This window comes from Hermetia illucens, chromosome 1 (genome assembly GCF_905115235.1).
Source record: "Hermetia illucens chromosome 1, iHerIll2.2.curated.20191125, whole genome shotgun sequence".
NCBI classification, from domain to species: domain Eukaryota; kingdom Metazoa; phylum Arthropoda; class Insecta; order Diptera; family Stratiomyidae; genus Hermetia; species Hermetia illucens.
Window position 1 is genome coordinate 198,482,812 of NC_051849.1, and position 21,996 is coordinate 198,504,807.

General features: G+C 41.6%; 1 protein-coding gene across 1 annotated transcript in view; it reads right to left on the bottom strand.

The window, feature by feature from the left end:
• The window catches only part of LOC119661781 (A-kinase anchor protein 200), a 228,171-nt gene that overhangs the window by 117,360 nt on the left and 88,815 nt on the right, over positions 1–21,996 (bottom strand). The window contains exon 3 of the mRNA XM_038071257.1: positions 3,476–3,503. The gene's annotated coding sequence lies outside the window, so the exon portion shown is untranslated. The remainder of the gene's footprint in view (positions 1–3,475; positions 3,504–21,996) is intronic.

Here is a 21,996-nt window from a genome sequence, read left to right on the forward strand (position 1 = left end):
GTGGTGCTGACAGATGGTAATTTTGTTAGCTGCAAACTGGCACATCGAGGTGTGGAGCAGTGTTGAGGGCAGGCTGTCGGAGATGGTCGTCGAGCATCTCGTGGATGGCAAAGCGAAACAGGGGGATTTATCCCCTCCTCTCAGGTGGTACATGGGTTCCACGCGAAGTAATAGCATGCGAGGATCAAACCGCGTGGGAAACTCGATTCACCAAGATCTGTGTAAAGCTCAAGGTCATCTCATGCGACGAAATTCCTAGGTTGATCGCCTCTGATTATCCAAGATCCAGACAAGCCCGTTCAATCCTTAAGTCTTCAAAGCCTCAAGTTCCTCATGGACCACTGGGTTATGATCAAGAACCAGAGATTTTAGGTGAAAAGCAGGCCTCCTCTGCTCCATATAAATGGAGACTGCCTAAAGTCACGAGAAAAGGCGGACTATAAAGTACGATAAATCGGCAGTACTCGAAGTACGCCTCAGCTAATCTACTTGAGAAGGAAGACATTGACCTCGCATTTATATGAAACCCTGGATCGGAGGAGGCCGAACCATCACAGGCTTCATGTATCCTCTGCAGAAAGAATCTGCAAGCTTTCTATATCCTGACGTGAGTTCCACTGACCTAATCGTGATCAAACAAGAATAGGTGGAAGTGGGGAACGTGTACCTCTGTTCGGCTTCTATAGCTTACAAACCATTAGCTCCGCCAGAAAAAATACAACATTTGACGACCACCATCGCAAGAAATAAGGCCAACTTGTTGATAGGCTGTGCCGCCCATGCAAGGCATACGATTGGGAGCAACTCGGAAATCAACGAAAAGGATCAGTTTCTCTGCGGCTTTGTTATACTTTGTACAAACCTATCGATGTGTAACAATGGAAGCAAACCAACCTTCCATTCCCCACTGTAAAATTAAAATACAAGACGAGAGATCTCTATAGGCACAAATACTAGCAGCCATATAAGGACCGCCTAAAACGTACAATTCGCCCATCAAGACTTCCAAGGAACGGTCCTGGCTAGACTATTGTCAGAGCGTTAAAAGCACCAGCAAGTCTACTAAACTCAGTAGGATTCTGGCTGAGGAACATAAGAACTCATTCTTTCTTAAGAATTCGGAAAGTCCCTGAATTAGCCTCCAAATAAGACCCTGGAGCGTAGGCACCTCCACGCCAGTGAAAAGACCAGTGGATCAGAACTTCGCTTGGAGGGTACGTATCGCCAATCTTGTGAGATTATCATATCGATAATTACCGAGGATAAAAGCAATTGAGATATAAATAGCTAACCCGCCTATAAATCTCCGGGCCCAGATGGCTCAATACCAGTCATGCTTTTGGAAAAGCAAGAAAGAGCTGTACCGTAACTTGTAGATATTTTCTGTAGGGATATCCTACGTACTGGATAATATCTATGCTAGGAACCAAGATAATTCAATCTAATTTGGAAGGTAGCCACTTCACCAACGCTGCGAGCAGACGGACGCCCCGGAGTGCCGCCATCTCTCCGGTGCTAGTTATTGGCAACAGACGACATTCTACGCATATTGGAGAGGAGCGAGATGAAGTTGGTGGCGTATACAAACAACTGGGATATTGGTGTTAGGGATGTTTGCTCCGTTATAAGTCAAATTATGGAATGCGCGCTGGGGAATCCGTGCTTGTGGGCAACAAAATGCGAACTCGGACAAAAATTCAACCAAAACCGAACTGATGCTATTTACCATTAAGGCAAGGGTACCCGAATTCAATCTCCCGCGGCTAAATGAACAAAGATTGATTATTTCCTTCAATGTAAGTACTTGAGTGTGATCCTGGATCCTAAGTTTAATTAAAGACTGAACATAGAACTGACGGTTAAGTCCTGTACAGCCTGCAAGACCTTTGTAAGGAAATGAGGTCATCGGGCGAGGATGGTTTTCTGGATGAACGCAGCCGTGGTTAGTCCCATCTTAACTTACGGTTCTGTTATGTGATGACAGGCGCTTAATAAGAATTACAATATAACCAAGCAGCCCTGAGGCTTTGCAATCCTGCTCAGCAAATGCCCTGAATCTTTACAATAAATATGCTCTAACGTGCTGTCAGGCAATGTGTTTTGGGATGCTGGACTGCTCTACGACGATGCACGACCATGAGAGAATTGAGATATTCCAAACCAAAGTGATAATAATATAGACTAGCTTGTCCCTGAACAATGTGCGTAATAGCAGTAATATTACTGTCGAGACCATCCTTTTTAACCTGGGTCTAGAAAAGGTGATCTAACTATGCTGACGATATCGACATAATAAGAAAAACAGCCGGAGATGTACAATCCGCCGTCATGCAAACTCGGAAGGCAGCGATTGCCGCGAGATCTTGGGCTGTACATTAATGAAAGCATACTAATTGCATGATAGCATAATGATCACACAAAGGAACAATGTCAAATAGTACTGGCCAACTGAAAACAATAAGACAGGAAAACAAACCTTTGAGACCGTTAAATATTTCTCCTATCTAGGATTGGCAATCATAACCGCTCAAAACGTGTCACCATAGGGTGACACTACTAGACAAGTTCCTCTACTAGACAATGATCTTACCAGTCTCCCTATCAGAGACTTGATGTTTCAGCAAGAAAAATTGTGAAGAATTTTTGGCCCTCTACAGGAAGATGCACGTTCCCATAGCCTATATGACGACGTAATGAATAAGCAATGTTACGACCATTTGGTTGCAAATAAAATTCTGTTCAGGGTTATCTAATCTGCATGGATGATCCAGTACAAAAAATCTATGAGGGCAATATCTATGGTGCAAAAGGATATAGTAAACCTGCCTCAGATGGAGCGACAGCGTAGCCTACCACCTGTTAGGGATATCGAATTGGCCACTTTGCAGTTATATATATATTTTGTGACAATTTTCTAATAATAAAGAAAACAATATGGAGTGTCATACTGGAAAGTTTGGTAGAAATCCCACAACTATTAACAAACCCATGATAGATCAGAATTATCTATTTTACGTGAAATTGCTGCACTCTACCGAATAAAACGTTAATAACATACGAGCTATGTATAAACTAAATCACTTTTATATATCAATTCCGCAAAACCTTTTATATCTGAAGCGCCGAGCTTCCTGCTTCCGACTATATATGTTGTTGGAAGGAAATACAATGGACCTTTATGCAAAAATGATAATCTTGCACTACTTTAGCGGCTTCATTTCTGTCAACATCAAGAGTGTTATGAATCTGGAAAATACCTTTTTTTTTTGTTTTATTGTCTCAACTTTCTGGCTCTCAGGTCGATGTCCTGCTATTAAAAAGCAGACAAAATAATGTGCAAATATTAACCTCAAAATGGGTTAATATTGAAATGATCTCATTTCCTAAAATATCCTGCCACAATATCAACCTTGTTTCGGCAACAGCAAATTAGAATATCAAATTAAAATGGTTAAGTCAACCCAAAATTACTTACTTGAAAAATTTTCGATAAACTTAAAATCCTGAAAAGAGAAAATATGGATACCAGTTAATTTATTTTCTCTCCATAACCACTAATCAAAATAAATGTCTGAATACTATATAATCAAGATGCATCTCTGAATCATCCAACATCTAAGCAAGAAGGAAGAGCATGGGAATAACACAAAAGAATAAAGGATATTATAATTAGAAGAAATGCTATCATTAACCACAAACGCGAATCAAGTCTGGTCCAAGTGAAAAAAGTTCCTCCATTCTGCAGCTGACCAGGAAAAAAAACACGTTTCAAACTAGTTTTTAGAATCGATTAATGACCCATAATAACAATCTACCGGACCTGACCATCCGGCTCCTCAACAGAATATATATTTATATTATGCTGGCTTCCACCGATCTTGATAGTTGAACAATATCAATCGGAAATCAACATAATAAAATAAAACCAATCAAATACTAGATGATGTTGTGATCCCTTTATGTAGTCATTTGTCATTCTTGAGAAGACGGAAGAAAGGCAAAGGTGGATTAGAAAGGGGGGCAGCAGTCATTTACAATCATTCGGTTGACTAATGGCAATTCGCATAATTTAACACGTTCCAGAGGTTCAATGATTTACAGCCATAACATGATATACGGGAAATTGTTAAACTGCTTGGACGATAAAAAGTCGTTGATGTGTCATAGATTCAGCAGAAAGAATTGATTGTGTAGCAGCTAACAAGATTGAGATTTGAATTTAAGAAAAATAATATTTTTATAAACTATTTTCCCAGACCGTGTTGAATATTTATGAACCGGGAACTGTTGCTTGAGATATATTCGATGTGTCCATTAAAAGTGGATATTACAAATCAAAATTGGTTTAACTTTAAAATTCCTTCGGAGTCCGAAGCCTATCGAGTATAGTAGGCTGTCTCTGATATTTGGACGTACAAATTCCTTTCAAAGAGCAGTTTTATTCAGGACTCAGTATAAAAATATCCCAGCCCACCGTTTTATCCGGTAACAGAGAGATAGTTGTCAGGTGCTACCTCTCCGTGGTTCCATGGACCGCAGTTGACAGATAGGTAACTTCTATTGAATTTATTTATCTTAAAGGACACGTCATGTCTATGAGATATATCGACAAGCCTGCAATCGCACTACTTTCTCATAGCACCACAGGGGTAGCACCTGAAGACTACACCAGTGGCGCTGGAAGAAGCTGCTATCCATCGGGTTAGGTTTTCTATACAAGAGTTAATTGGCCTTGCATTATATCTTCTTCCTTATCCTTTGCTCCATTTTAGTCAGGTTTGCGACTTTCCCGGTCGCAAGCCTGTTTTGGATGTTTTTAAATATTTGTCTAGAATGTCAAGCCATCGCTGTTCTGGATAGCTTTCGAGACTTGGATGTTCACACCAAGATTTCATACGTGATAGTAGCAATTGTCGTTACCATTACCGGGAGGTGACGTTAGTTGTCTTTACCGGCTGCCCAGCACTTGGACCTCTAAAAGACGACAAGGTGAAAGGCGCTGCAATAAATTTTGAGTTTAGGAATTTCCATGCATCATTGGCAAAGGACACAAATTGTCAAGCACCACTTACAACTTTGACAGCGCGCCAGGTAAAGGGGTAGAGTGTCCGCCTTTCAATCTAGCTACCCTGGGTCCCAATTCCAGGCGTCATTAGTGTCTGCCTTGCTCTTGTGTTTGGCTCGCTGCTGTGAGCTTTTCACTTGCACAATGGTATATGTGGCATTAGTGAAACTGAAACACAATCTGACTATGTGGATACCCTATTCTTCAGCAAGGAATTAACAGGAAACACTAACTTACAACTGGTTTTCATGATATACGAGACAATTTTTTAAAGCAGTTTATAATTGACTAAAAGTATTAATCCAAGATACGCAACCACTGGACAGTTCGCCATTTCGGCGTAGCTCAGATTTTCGAGGTACCAGTTTATAACCCTCAACGACTAGGTCCTGCCAGGGGCGCGCTTTGCTTTTGATTATTGCACTGCGGAGTTTCGCCTTAATAAGGAATTCCAGACATCCCAGTTTTGCGCTGAGGTCCTCCAATTCGATATCCCTAAAAGCAGTCTGGCGTCCTGACCTACGCCATCGCTCCATCTCAGGCAGGGTCTGCCTCGTCTTTTTTTTCTACCATAAATATTGCCCTTATAGACTTTTCGGGCTGGTTCGTCCCCATCTATACGGATAGTGACCCGCCCACCGCAACCGTGATTCAACTTCGAAGCGATAAATGACTTTTTCCAAAGTTTCTCTTGTCATGACCTTTCCTCTCAGCAAAGACTTTTCATGACCTTTCTTCTGGGGAAAGACCTTTCATTACCTTTCTTCCTGGGAAAGGTTGTGAATGGAAATGGAAGGTTTTCAAAAACGAAAAGTAACTAAGTAAGTTTTTCATCCTTTTTACTGGAAGAAGAGAGTAGCACTTTGTTTATATCTGAATCAACACGTAAGTTATTTATTTTGCCAAATGCAAAACTCGTCCCTTGCGATAACGAAACGTAATACATTAACCACTTCTGTTTCTGTTTCTTCATGTGAATTGGCCACTTCCTACTTAGAAGGAAACTCGACCATAAACAACCCATACTCGTAAAATCCATTGACTCTTTTATAATTACACCTCAAAATGCATCTTAACGCAACAACAATTTTACGACTTCCCTTTTAATTGACAAAAAATACTTCAGCATGCATTTATTCACCCAACAATTTAAGTCAAGGAACGATCCTCAAAAACACACCAGGGTCTCTTTCCCTCAAGTTCAGGAGGGATTTCCTTCTATGCATGATCGATCGAATCAAGATCACCTACGCGAAACACATTCATATAGATGCATCTGAATCTATATTCTTCTGCTTACATCCAGATTGTACGCAACAAAGCACAGATGGCGAATTTCGAATCACACATACAGGGAAAAATTTAAATCACACTGAAGGGAAGCAAGAAGAAATAATCGCTTCACGGTTCGAGAAGGGAAGAAGGCAGAACCACCAAGTGTAATGCACGAGTCCAAGGTCTATAGTAATTACACACATAATGCAAACATATTATTAAATGATATGACACACATCCAATATATATATATACAAGAAATTTACGGGAACGTGTGGTGAAAGAAGTTTCTTTTTTATTATCTTGGTACACCTCCAATGGTTGACATAATCTGCATAAATTGTGCGCGTCAACTTATTAACCAGATCATATCTCGTTCATTCGGCGTTGTCTTAATTGGATGGACTCAGCCACTGCACAAGAGGCGCAAACACCATTGACATAAAATAACATTTTAATTTCGCATGCAAAACCGATTTATCAAATCTTATTAAAGTTGGAAATATCGTCTAGCATGGATGGCGCAATAACACTAGATAGAGGACCTTCCTCTTCCTCGCGCGAGAGCGGCCAAATCTAGAAAATGAGAGAAATAGCTTAGCTTCTTTCCACAACTTTTTTGTTGAGACTATTCGACGCTTATCCACACTAGTTTGAAGGGTATCGGCCTTCTTTCCTAATCCAGATACATACGTTGCCTCTCAACCCTCCTCACTAAATCTACCGTCAAAATTCCGCCACTATTCTAGAAAAGCAACCTTGACATTGCACTACCCAAAGCAAGGCCGATCTCGTCGTTTCCTACCCGAGATATATGAGCATTGCGACTGCTTCGAGATTAAGATGGTTTACATATACTACAGCGGGAATTTCAAATTGAATTTCAATTGAATTTTGGCGTCGCAGCTAACATCATCTTCTAGCGACAAGGAAAAATGTCCCCGTTCAGAAAAGCCATAAATGCGTCGAACAGCAGGTCCGACCTGGTCCTGGCGCCTTCTTATTCTTCATAGAGAGGACTGCCTCGTCCAGCTCTTTCATGATCGAAAACGACCAATCTTCCACGTTGTTGGCATTAACGTACGAAATAAAACACTTCAATGCAGTCCATCTGTTCGACATTGAGTGAACATGGTTTTCGCAAAGCCCCGATGTTTCGCGGGAGCAATTTATAACCGAGTCCCTATGGATCCTCATCCACCTCGTCGATAAATCTGCCGATGTTCAGCTTCATGTGTTCTACGCGTGGGATAGTGTCGGTCTAATGCACGCCAAAAGATAATGTCAACTACTTCGAACACCACATATCGATGATCGCTTGCCAAAAAGTCCTTCACAACTTGCCACACTTCCACCGACGACACTAGTCCTGCTGATTAAAGCAATCATCTACGAGTACTGCGACTTAAAACGTCACTCCCCGATTTTCAATTCGCCAACCGACACAAACACTCGGTTGAGCATGCACTCTTCGTGCTCAAATCGGACGTCCTTCTGCGCTACAACCGGAAGGCGTCGACCATAGCCTGTCTCCTCGACATAAAGAAGGCTTCAACTCTGTATGGCAATACGGACTCGTTTATAAGCTTTCCGAAGTCCTCCATTTCCATCTGATCCTTTGCAAGCTAATGCTTAACTTTCTTGACGGGCGAGAATCCCAAGTCCAACTCCAACAGCACCTCTTTTCTGCTTATTCAATTCCGGTTGGCATCTCTCAAGGATCAGTCCTTTCCAGTACCCCCTTTTCCCTGTCCACCGCAGACCTACCTAAACCAACTCGACACCCAAGCCCAATCCGAATCCTCCAATACATAGATGACCTCATCCTATACACTTCCACCAGAAACAATCCGGCCGGTGAAGCTCGCCTGAATTCCGATTTGGACGAGCTTTGCCGGTACTTCACCCGTTGGAAACTCTCCCTTAACCCACAGAAATGCGAAACTATCGTATTCTGCGGTAACGCAAAGATGATGCCGAAAATAAAGAGTGACATATCAACCCTATCCCTCAAAATTCACAACCCCCCAAATCCCAACCGTAAATGAAGTCACCTTGGGGGACTATGAATTCCCGCCTAACCCACCTCCCACATATCACAAAGGCACTAAACCGTGCAACTGGTGCTTTCAAATCCCTTTACTGAATCCTGAAATACCACATCCCAACATCTTCGAAAGTTAAGCTGATTTGCTACAAACAGCTTATCCGTTCCCTCCTCATTTTCTTGTCCGACAGTTCCCCTACCCAAATCGAACGGCTCCGACTCAAAAAGCGCAGAATCCCATGCCACTGTTCCAACACCTACAAAAACGAACTTCGCTCCAAATACATCTTCAACTTAATCCTTTACGACACCTGGCAAACACCCGGCACCCCTCAACTTCCTCAACAAATGTCTATCACAGCCTAACCCCTGTTCCCTTCTGTTATCCTGTTATCTCTCTAGACATGAAACTTTCTTTTCGAGCCCGACGGTAGAGTAGTCTTCTACACCGACAACTACTCCTCCCAATTTTCAAAACCCACCTATGCCTAGCGCCAATCCTAGCTTCCTTTCCCAAACCCCTCCCACATGCTCCCCATTCCAACTCACATTCTAGTTCCTCCCCCCGCCCACCGGTTTTTATCTAAACTTCAACGAGTGGAGGTTTCTTTTTCGAGTTCTGCTGATGTGGAAGTTACATTTGGAGTGCTACCATTATAGTGCGGACGCCAGGAAGTTTGCAGGAACCCGTTGTTTAACACTACGAACCCCATTCTCGTCGCCATTTCGAGAATACGTTTCCCTTTTGAATATGTTGATTTGTCTATTTAAGTACTCTGACATTAAAGTCACCAACCAATATTACCACCCAACAAGAATCCATCTCTTCGTGCCCAATATAGCGTAATTCTGAACATCAAGCCAGCATTGTCTAATTCATTGTTAGACACTGAAAAACATCCCCAAACAAACGAATAAGGACAAACCGGAAACCGAAGTCGGGCGTGGTCCCAAAGGCAGATGGCAGCGGTATAAGTTGAGATGCCTTGAGGATGGGTCCTTATTCGGATACTGTTCGCTCCATTTACACTGGTTTTATCGCCGTAACCCAACTACGTCAGCAACAAGTGAGCAGTTGAACTCCGGTGTTGTCTTAGTAGGATGGGAATCATATTAGCCGTGCACTAATCCTTTCTATTTCGGCTATAAAGACCAGACATCACCAGGAGCTGGCAGTGTATGCAAAGCGTTCGCCAGACGGTCCTAAATATCTGCCGAGAGCGCAATTCTCTTTTTCGTAGCAAGTTTTCATTTTGTGACTTACCAAGTCGTATCTGCCGCACGCTGCCCTCTATCTGATACTCGGTAAGTTGTAGATTTGTGCGCATTATTTAAACACCCTTAGTGGAAGTCATCAATATTCGTACCTTACATACTATACAATGAATTCTGATCTTTCCCCTACTAAGATTTGGTTACCTCGTTTCCGTAAGACAGTCAATATCTTGAATTTCCAAAGAGGCTCTAAAGACAAACATTCTTTCCAAAAGATAACTCATGACCGCTTTCCTTGTTGGTTGTCCTCGCACTTAATTCGAAACGACTCCGCAGCCGTAACAACACTGTTTTCGGGCCTTATCTTGTAGCGGATCTCGCTGAGGACTTCCGCAAAGGTCTTGCCTTCCATTCAATGAGTAGACCTTGTAGTTTAGTTCTCCTTCGATTCGCTGCCTTTAGCAGATGAAATTTTTTAGCGATTACAAACTCGGAGATCGCGGTCCTCCCAATAAAAGGAACAGCAAACTTCACGCGATGAACACTTATGGCTACGAGAAAGTAGACTTGAGTCTTGGCTTAGGCAAAACTTTTTCATTGCGATTCATTTAGGCGGACATCACTATTCCCATATTGGGCGCAGACTTTCTGTGTCACTATAGTGGATATGCAGTTGAACCCCACAACCTATTTTAAGCTGTCAAAACGTTTTCAATTATTTTTGAGAACGTTGCCGACCCACGTACTTCCCATTACTACCGAATGTATTGTCTCTCAGCCGGTTATGCATGTTGTTCAACGCTACATCAATACTACTGGATTCCCAGTCTTTTAAAAAGTTTGTCCCTTTGCACCAGAGGCTCGTTCTTGCGCCGAAAAAGATTGTACAACTCCTTAAGCGAAATTAATTAATAGTCAGACGATTCCCCATCGGTATCCCATTCCACTCAACTAAAATTCTGCGCATTACTTAGCAAACTGTCGTGTTTTTTCGACCTTGAAGCTCGCTAAAGCATACCACCAAATCCCTGTAACTTCCGATGATATTCCAAAGGTAACAATTTGTGCAACTTTCGAAATCTTCGAATTCGCACGGATGACTTTTAGCCTGTACAATGTGCAGTGCAAACCCTCCCGCCTTACGAAACTTGGACTTCTCCTTCGTCTACTGGAATGATATCCTGGTCGCCTCATTCACCTAGTCCGAGCATTTGGCACACCTCGGATGAATTTTTCAGTGCCTCCGTGATCATGATCTAGTTCTCCTTCTTGAAACATGCGAATTCCCTCAATCGAAGGTGAATTTTCTATCTCATTTCATTGCTCTGATGGGGTACAACCCGACTCACACAAACTACAAGCGATTAAGAGAAGATTTTTGCGCATGGTAAACAACTACTGTCAGCTCCCGCCCAGGAACAAAGAATCTTGCGAGGTTATGTGATCTCCAGAAACCGTCCAGGCGTTCGAGACCACCAAGCGCACCTGGTAGACGTTACACTTTTGGCATTCCCTCAACAGAGTGAACCCGTGTTGTGTTCGTCGATGACTCAAACATGACAGTGCTGCTCTTCACTAGAAGATGGACCAAAGCTGATAGCCGTTAAGTTTCTTCTCGAAATAGTTGAACCCCCTTCGACAGAAATACACGAGGGTGAACTATTAGCCGCATATCTGTTTATCAAATAATTCCGTTTTTCTTTTGGAGGCAGGCCGACCACCTCCTTCATAAGCCAGTTTAGTTCGCACATTCAACATGTGTCCGATAAAAACAACTCAGTCGCCGACGCTTGGTCCAGGATCTCAGGGATCAACCAACCGCCCACAATGTTTGACAATCGCTGCGGCCCCACCAAAGTTTGCTGCCAGCACCGTTGATCTGGTGTACGGCTTCCAAGCGACTTGATCCTCGACAAGAGAAACGATCTTATAAAACTGGATGGTTGCGCCTGCCAGAGAGGCCGTCACCAAATCGAAGCCGCCACCGCCTTGTTACACGAAGTCAGTGCTCAAAACCCCTAGAGGCCTCGAAGTCTGCCCCCACGTCCAAATGATGACTGTCGCCACCGAGAGATCACAGCAAGTGCCATGCCCTTTAAGGACCTCGAGCGTGGAGAGCACTTGTTCAGACTGGACGTTGGAGGCACGCCTAAGATAATGTCCTTAGACAGACTGAAGCCCTTGTGGCGCCATCTATTCGTTCGCATTCGCAACATTCGAAATAAATTTCGAATGCTGCGAATCCTGCCGCGCCACATCTCATGTTCACAATGTTTGGCTTAATAATTCTCATAGGAATTAACTGTAAAGAAAGTTAAACCCTTCTTTCAGGGGGGCAGACGTCACTGTGAGAAATATTTAGCGCCACGTTCGTTTTACAGTCCGCAAGTCAACCTCTGCGGCCGAGTAACCATACCACGAGTTTTCTCGCCGAAACCTCTTTGTTTCAGCTGAGAACGAAGTGCTGTGGCGGAATGAGATTCGATTCTAAACAGTCTTCCATCACGGAGCATGGTTTTCAATTTGTCTTTTTTAATTCGAGTTGACATTGAGATTTAAAACTGGATAAAATCTCGGCAGGTTGTTTCTTCTTGTCGTTTTTTGACTTCTTTTTTTGTGTACCTGGATAAAATCTCTTTCAGATGCGTCTTCTTCTTGCTTTTTCCTTAGTTCATTCTGCAATGGACTTTCTTCGGTCCGTTTGGCGCTTACGGTGTTCCCAGCGGGAAGTGAAGTTGTTTCTGCTTTTCGAAGTGTCTCTGTTGCTCTCCACGTCCGCATGTGTAAGAAAATGCGGCCCAGGAATTTTTCCAATTCCATAAGCCTATGCTGATGTTTTTCTCAAGAAAGGAAAGCTGCCTACATATTTCCTAATAAGCCTTTCTTCTCCAGGTCTGGCAAGGACAGTCGACTGGGCTCCCACCCGGATTATATCCCAAGTCATTTGCGTAGTTACTCCAACTCCAACTGCCTCCTCTGGGCTTCTTTCCGGAGCAGGAGCACTACAATGTACTGAAAGTACCGCGCCGACAACTGCATCACTTTGCAAAAGTTCTTATGTATTTGACTAAGCGCCCCCCTGGAATCTCATCAGGTGTTTCAGTCATTGATACCTTCTACGCTAGACGCTGCAATAAACAACGCATTCTCGTACTGTACAACAAACGCAGCCAGCCCTTCGCCCTTCCCTACTGTTACCACAGTTTTAATGTTTTTATTCTTCATAAAATGTTTACCCGCCCATCCTGTACAAGAGAGCGGACCACAAAAATCAGGAATGGAACCCCTTAGTGAAGAAGACTGTATACAGGAGATTCCATTCCTAAAGCATTGTTCGAATTCTACGATGGAGAAAAGTCATGGCGCATTTTCGGCTGTCGAGGCTAGGTGCGTGTGAAAAACTACGCGCATAAAGTCTGGTATTAGTGCCGTGGATTTGACATAGTGCATTGACGTGCGCCCACGTGGATCCAAGCTTGTGGCATTGCACAGCTTGTATGGCTTGTCACATGGGATGGGGAAACACACAAGAGAAAACTTCCTAGGCGCCATCGACACACCAATACATGGATCACATGGATCACTGGCCAGTTAGCCACCGTATTCCACAGATATGCAATGATATTTCGTGCCATTTTAACACTGGATTTGCTCCTTCTGTATAGAGGCTTCGTGCCCTTAGCCCAGTTCTTTGAAGTCTGACCTACCCTTAGCTAATACCGAAATTTACTACGGATCGTCACTTGCTGAATGCGACCCAATTTACTAATAGTGGTTCAATTCACACTACCCGAACATGGTCCTGAAAAGGTTTGCTCAAGATACACTCCACAACTATTACATTGGCAGAGCCAGGCTCACATGGCCCTATGGACGTCGACGAAGCTGTCAAAGGCTCGGGGGACTCATAGTTTGTCAGGACGCATCAGTCACTCGCGGTTCGCTCTTCAACGTGAAACCTCAAGGCTACTATCTAGGACGCAGGTATAATGTTAGCTAGGGGATCAAAACTACTTGGTAGGATACCTTGGGACCCCATTACCCATATCTTTAGTGATCCGCTAAGGATTGCAAGCCGCCCTACAACAGTAAATGCGATAATGAAATTGGAAGAAGAAACTAGGCTCGGCAAAGAAGGGTGACAAATCCTATCTCTCCAGGTTTTCTTCTATTCTGGAAACCAACAAGCTTTCCTGGTAAGACAAAAATATGTGCATAGCGTTTCCCATTAACGACCGCATTGACACTAAATTTTTCCATGTAACAAGTGTTCATTGGAATTTCAGTGCATCCAAATATTTGCTTTGGATACGTTTTCTAATTTGCCAAATTTTTGTTTAATAATATTCCTCGCGAATTTATTTAAAATATTTTTGTCAATATTTACACAATTCAGTGACGAGAAGTCGAAAATTATTCTAAATTAGTTTATTGGAAAATCAATTGCAATAAGAACTCTTTTGCATAGTTCAGCTAAATATAATATAAACAAAAGATGATTTCGCGCTAACTCCACTTGGCATCTGACATGTGTTTCTACATTTTCACGTTCCCCGTTCTTAAGATAACAAGAATTGGATACTCATTTCTGTAAGTTTATCACCGAATTTACGACTACTATGACCAGGTGTTTTCTGTAGCAAAATGAAAGGGAAAAACGAAACATTAAATTGCAAGGAAAAAAGAAATTTTTAGGAAAGAGGAAAAAGAAAAGTGAGACCAGTTACTGCAGCAATCCCACTATCCATCCACCTCTGTGCCTGTTTTTTGAACCTCTACCACCTCTGGAGATACCCTCATCATTGTTATTTCTGCGCTGTGAGTTTATCGATGAACAGTTTGTGCTTGGAAGACGCTGAACCTCATGATGGTATGTAGGTGCCTTTTTAATGGTCATTTTGGCACTTGGCGCTTGAAAAAGATACTATTGGAATATTTGGATAACCAACTTTCCGCTAAACTGGTCTTTTCTGAATCGAGTGCCCAAATGTTGCTTTGTTCAACGATTTATTTTCAGGATGGTTGTGGTTTTTGAAATTGTAGTTGATCCACTGAGGAACAAAGCGTGTACTCTTTTTCCAGCACAGCTTTTAAGCCTCGCGCACAGGTCGCATGTAATTACACTGTGATACTAACAGTATATGCTAGCCAAGAACTTGATGGCCTGTAAACTTGCTTTCTTGCCTCTTTTCTCTGTTATACGGCGTATACAAGATATGCTGTCTGTATTGTTACTTCCTCTATGTATACTGTGGCTCCAATGCTAAGCAGCTATCTAAAAATAACATTAAGAAAAATAAGAAAAAAGGAGAAGATAAACCCATGAAGAGCCTCCCAGCTATACCAACTTAACTGATGATCCGCAATCATTTTTCAATTTTTTTTATTCTGTTTTTAAGCATTTCTGCTCGCTTATATACACATGGGCAAATGGGAAACCAGTTTTTGAATGCAACAAGGTGTTCAAATCTAATGAAATTACCTGTAAGCCGGTCGTATAACTCCTCAGTGCTTACGGGAACCTATTGAGTTGTACACGAAGAGTGGCTCTCCTATCTCCTATGCTGGTCAGCTTCCACAGCACCACCGCATGAGCTGAAGGAAGCGAAGGAATCTAAACAGGGTTTAGGCTGGTGGTGTGCAGATGTATTTGGCGCAAATGATCTTGTTTGCTCCATCGAATTCTGGTCGGGTTGGACGTGATATTTTGTTCGTGTAATTAAAAGTTGATTTGCAACAGTTTTTCATATCTAATAAATAAGGGCATCAGGCAGGATTTATGTGACTTTTATTCAAACGCTTGTTAAGTGGAAAACAAGGTGTGAGCAGCATTTTTTATCGTCCTGACTTTTGTTTGATTAAACATGACTTTGAATATACATATATGTATATGGCGCAACAGTTATTTCATAGCAAAAGTGCATGCAATTGCCCATTTCAAATACATATAAAGATCATATCGTTCATTTAATTTTGCATGCATGATTCTTGGAATAGGATAGACTGATGCGGAATGTAGCCCTCTGAAAGCTAACCTATCTCTCGCTAAGGTTGATATGTTGCTCCCCCGGAGCCGACCCTCTTGTCTACCACGACCGTGAAGGGGTTGTAACAGCCACAACCTGTACGAGTTGAATTTACTATCAACAAAACGCTCAGGAAGGACACAGGCCTCAGTGGCGTAAGTGCTAAATGATATTTGCACTATCAGAGGAAAAGCCTAAAACCAGAAGAATCTCTTAAGAAGGCTCAGGAAAGACCTAAGCCGTCAACAACGGAGCCAAAGAAAAGGAGAGCAAGGGAAATCAGCGCACAAGAGGGGAATAATAATAATAATCATTGGCCCGACAATCGAAAGTGTGTTAGAGTCGGAGGCAATGCAGCACTCAGGTACTGAGTCGACTGGTATCCGACGTCAAGTCACGACACAAATCCCAGTGCTACCAATGAGATTTGAACCCCAACAGCCTAGTACACTGGCGACTAAACTATCCGGACACAAGGGGAATGCTCCCAAGAAAACCTACCCCGAATCCAAGAGAAAGATAATCCCAGATAGATCAGGGTTGAACGTCTAGGAGGTCCGCCGTTAACTACACTAATGTAAGGAGCAGGAAATCATTAAAGAACCCATCATCATAGAGATATGCGAGGAATGGAGCAAAGGAGCTCGTGATTAATGAAATACATACGACCAGATCTATATTGGTAGACTGCACGACGGAGTATATGGCGGACCAGCTAAGGAACATAGTCCATAAATTGCCAGACTGGAAGGAAACAGAACTATTGATCGATGCTGTGGATGATATACCACCAGGGGCATACATAGCGACGGTATAGCCTCCGAAAGCGACTGTTATTAAGACGGTGAAGCTTCAGCGCGTCCTAATCACTCACAATATAGACTTCTCTCCCTCTCTCATTATAAATAACAATGGAGAAAACCTCCAAGCGCTAATGGAGCCAATGGCCACCACTTAGATAGCCCAAATAAGCCTCCATTGGCGGTCGTGCTACTTCCCAGGAGACTGCACCTGGATCCTATTAGAATCAGTTGTTAAACTGGCGAGGTTCTGCGAGGGAAGTTGCTACCCTTTCTCCTCGGGTGCGATGCCAACGTTCAACATGAAATCCGGGAAAGCAGTGACACTATTCGAAGAGCTCATCTCTTCGTGGTGTGGGTCAGGGAATCGATGCCTGAGGATTGGCAACGAAGCTATATTGCTAGCTCGGATAGCTCCTTACGCCTAGAACACCATTGGCCCATACCAAAGAGGCTTCACTCCAGGCAAATCAGCAACAGATCAGATTTTCTCTCTGCGGCAAGCGATAGAAAAACTGTTGGAATATGGACATCAGTTGCACCATTTTCTCATCGACTTTAAGGCCGCCTATGATAGCATAACCAGGGTAAAACTGTACACAGCCATGAGAGAATTCAATATTCCGATGAAATTGATAAGACTGACTACTAGGCTGACCCTGACCAATATGCGAGGCCAGACAAAAGCAGCAGGATCACTCTCGAGAACATTCAATATCAACAACAATCTAAGGGGATGCCCTATCACACGTCCTCTTTAACCTGGCCCTGGAAAAAGTGAACCCTCATGCTGAGGTAAATGCGAACGGTATGATCCTCTTTAAGTCCACCCAACTACTAGCCTATGCTGATCGTCAGCATCGACATCTGGAAAAATAACCCGAGACGTACAAACTGCCTTCATTCAGATCGAGCAGGCGGCGCACATTAATGAAGGCAAGACGGAATATATGGTGATAATGCCAGCACCAAAATCCAACCAACCAACATCAAACCGCACTGGTCAAACGAAAATAATAAAAATTACGAGACTACAGCTTTGAAACCGTTGATAATTTCTCCTATCTAGGGCCGAAAATCACAACCGATAACAGCTATGACTATGGAATCCGCGCACGGTTGTTGGCTGCCTATGTTCGACACGTCTCACCATAGAATCAAAGTTGTTCCTGTACAAGGCTGATCTTGTCACTCCTCATGTATTCCTCGTGTTCTTAGCAAAAAAACAGTGCGAACTCTTAGCCGCGTTCGAGAGAAGAATCATCCGAAGAATTTTTGGCACCCTACATGATTCCGTAGCCTGCATAACGACGAAATCTATGAGCGATACCATGGTTGTCGATAAAATCCGGCTCAATAAGTTACGATGGGCGGGATGGATGAGAATGATCCAGCCCAAAAAATCTATAAGGGTAATATCTATGGTAGAAAAAGAAGACGAGGCAGACTCTGCCTGAGATGGAGCGATGGTGTAGGTCAAGACGCCAGACAACTTTTAGGGATATCGAATTGGTAGACTTCGGCAAAAAACCAGGGTGTCTGGAGTTCCTTATTAAGGCAGGTCTAGACTGGATACCGGTTGTTGTGCCGTTGATGATGATTCTCTTGAGATCTGAAAACAGGAAAAAGGGGCTGGGCACCAGATCTGGAGAATACGGTGGATGCGGAGGCAATTCGAAGCCCAATTCATGCAATTTTGCATTGTTTTCGATTTCGTCCTTCAAACGCTCCAATGACGCTATGTGATAGTCGCTCTCGATGGTTTTTCTCTTCTCAAGATTGTCGATGAATTATACTATGCGCATCCCAAAATATTGATGCCAATAGCCTTGCTAGGCCAACTGCTCCCTCCTTTGCAGGTTTCGGAGTCTGTTTATCCCTGCAGTCCACTCGTTTTCATTCTGCTGAGAAATAATGGAACAATGTTTCGTCTATTGTCACATATCGATGCATAAATTCCAGTTTTTTATGGAGGAAGAGCTTCAAACACTACTCAGAATCGTCAACTCGTTGCTGTTTTTGCTCGATTGTGGCACCCCATTTTGAACAGAGCTTTCGCATACCCATTCGCATTCAAATTTATTTTGAGGACTTCTTTGATGTTTTCGACGGTAACAGCCTCTTTGGGGCCACTAAGTGCATTGTCCTCGCTGCTCATTTCGCCTCGTTTAAACTTTCCAAACCACTTTTCAATGGTTGAATTTCCTGGTGCAAAGTCAGAATAATGTCAACCCTTGACTTCAACAGAATTTTTTTCGCCAATGCTTTATTAACACACGAAATTCCTTTTTATGCATTTTCTTCAAACTAACAAAAATTGCTTCAATCAAAATCCTCTATCCCAGAAACTAATAGTCCGACAGCTGTAAATTTATACGCTTGTATTTTGAAGGTTAGGATTAATGGGTATTAGCCTACGAACTTTTCAGTCTAACTGTTACGGGAAGTGTTACCTCGAAAACGTACATTTCAACCAACTCAGCAAACATGTTCGAACTGGATTTCATGGCGTGCTTAAGGACCTTATTTGTTATGCCATTCAGACCCAGGGCTTTACTGTCGCCTATTCTACTACGTGCGGGTCTCCTGCTCTATGGCCCATAGTTCAAAAGTGATTGCCTGTTGGTCGCTGTATATGAAGTCATCGCTAACGTAATAGGTCCTACCTATTACGCACCAGCGCAGGGCTGACAAAAATAAGATCTACGATTGAATCAGACCCTCGCCTTTCCAATAGGTGCGTACATCACCTTCATTGGCCAATACTATATCAAATTGGGCAAATGCTTCTCTCTACCATCGACGCGGAGGCCCACCCATTAAATTCTCCCTCATTTGAGGTCCCTACTGCACTCCTTGGCAGTTGTCCATTCCGGGTGCAACATTTTTTTCATAAAATGAAGCCATGTGGGGTATCGAACGAAAGGGCTCAATTAGTACTTTTCGAAACTGGTTCCATATTTGATATCGGGTGGAACGTAAGGGAGTGAGGACTTAAAATATGACCCTGAACCGAAAAATTGGGAAAAATTCACAATAGTGCATGTGCATGTTCTGCTTGACCTTGACAAGGAGACTTTAAAATTGTTGATTTGAATTAACTGATGATGAACTGATTGTTTACCACACACTTCTCCCAGAAATGGTTATACCTAGTGACACTAAATTTGGTAGGAAGGTTGGGAATGTGAACTTCCATGCATGCATTGTTCTATGCAGAGGTTAAAGCAAGTCCCATACATGCAAAGAGAGTTGCATCACCGAACATAGCCATGTAGGATACCAAAGAAAAGGTCTTAGATTAGTACTTTTCGAATCAATCCAGGAAGAAAGTTTGTTCCAAATTGGTCCAGTCCATCATCAAATGAATCCTCCACAACAAAGAAGAAATACGAATTTTCTTTTAAAAAATCAAATGAACTCCAACTCAATCGATTTTCTATTTTCATTGGAAAACTTCAAGGATTGTATGTGTCAAATGAAGAGTCAATTTCTGTACAAGGAGCACTGAATCGAAAAAAGAAGCTTGGCTATTTTCAAAGAAACTCACTGAACATTGAAATTGATGGATAATATATTGGCGGGAGAGAAGAAATTATTAAATTATATTCTGAATCTTCAATAAGATAATAAGAACTGGAGCAATAAATTATTACTTACTAAATCGACCTAGTGAACGAATTGCCTTCATTACCAGCCTCATTTAACTTTCACAAACAAGCTCATGTAGAAATTTTATTTTTATTATAATGCCAACGAAAACAATTAAATTCAATAAATTGAAAAAAAAATTAATTATACTTTATGATTATTTTTATTCATCTTAATTTTCTTGAACTCTGTCAAATTTGCATTTAATATTATCATTTCAGTGTTAAGATCATTTTAAATAATATTTTTCTTGATTTTGTTGCAATAATCAAAATGGAATCACCTTCAAATTGATATATATTTTTATAATTCTGCTCTTAAAGATGAATTTTTGAATAACTTTGTTATTGAGTGAAAGGAAACAAGAAAATATTGAATAGAAAAGTCAAAACCATTGAGAAATAATAAATAACCTTTCAGGTTACTGACAATGTTGTTGGAAATCAGTAAAAATTTATTGGCATACACAGAAAATGTTTTAATAAATAAAAAGTCCGTTCAAAAGTTACTAGATGCGGGTAGCCATCTGTTTCTCGTTATTTGAGTTCGGTATGCGGGGAAGTGCACAGTCATGAATTTATTATTTGAAGGGAAATCATAATTCATATTTTGCTTGGTGTTATTATATCAAAATCTTTTCATCTACAATTAGTAAACTAATTTTAACTGAACAGAAGGTCAGAATTCTTGAAAATATAGAGATTTACCTTTCTTCACCAATAACCGCGGGAGCTTGTACTACAAAAAGAAAAATGCTATGCAATTGCTGGTTTCATTGAGCCATCATATGCAAGTGAACATTGGTATTAGTATTATAAACACAAGCGATAAATGTTTGAATGAATTCAATGTTAGAATCATACAGATTGCCAGGAAAGTGATGACTTTAAGGTCAAACAGGCTTTGTAGTCTCCTGTTCACTCTTCCGTTGAGCATAGGAGGACATCCACACAATTTTTTTTTTGCGTATTATTCTATTTGATTTTCAATGAGATTGTGTATCAATTTAAAAAAAAAGAAAAATTGATGATTGCCGTAAAAAAGATATTTACTCCATGATTGCGCACTGGTGCCAAATTCATCAAATCTGCCTGTTAAGGGAATCACACGAAAACAACGATCTACCAGAGTACTTATGCATAATATGTATATTTGCCAGTGCTATATACACCGCAGTGTTCGGGTCATATTTCAATGACAATCTTTCTGTGTCTCCAAATTTCGAACATATTCAAAATCTCAAAGTTGATAAGAGCACATTCTTATAAAAATAACTCTATTTAATAGCCAAGGTACTCATATAGAATTTCTGTGAAAGTATTCTTATCATTGGTAAAGATAACAAACTGTAAATGGAAAGATGAATCTACCATTTGCAAGAAATATTCATTTAAAATATCAGCACCGAGATATAAATATACCACAAAAATGATTTAGAACGTTCGTACGCAGTTGGCGATAATATAAACAATGATAGTTCCGGAAACAATTTTATCATTAACGCATACATTTCGCCTCTGCTCTGATAAGGGAGGACAGGGTTTCTGGGGAGTTTGTTGTTTACTTGGAAGTGAAATGACCCATCAACACATTATCTTTTTTTTGGAGAATGCTCGTATATACCTAGCGGCTATCAATAACAGATAACTCAGTTCAATATGTTTTCTGGATTCAAAAGTGTCGTGTAGATGATAAGCACTGCCAAACGGACACATTTCCAAAATGCGAAATATTCTGCAAGATATAATGTGAAACCACATTTCGATATTGATTTCGTAACATGAATCTATATCACGACTCAAAGGAGGATTGAAAAATTATAAGCATACATATTATTCAGATGGATAGTACTCCTATGGAACTTCAGATTCATTACAATTGCAATAGATTTTAAGTCGGACTCATTCATGGTGATTA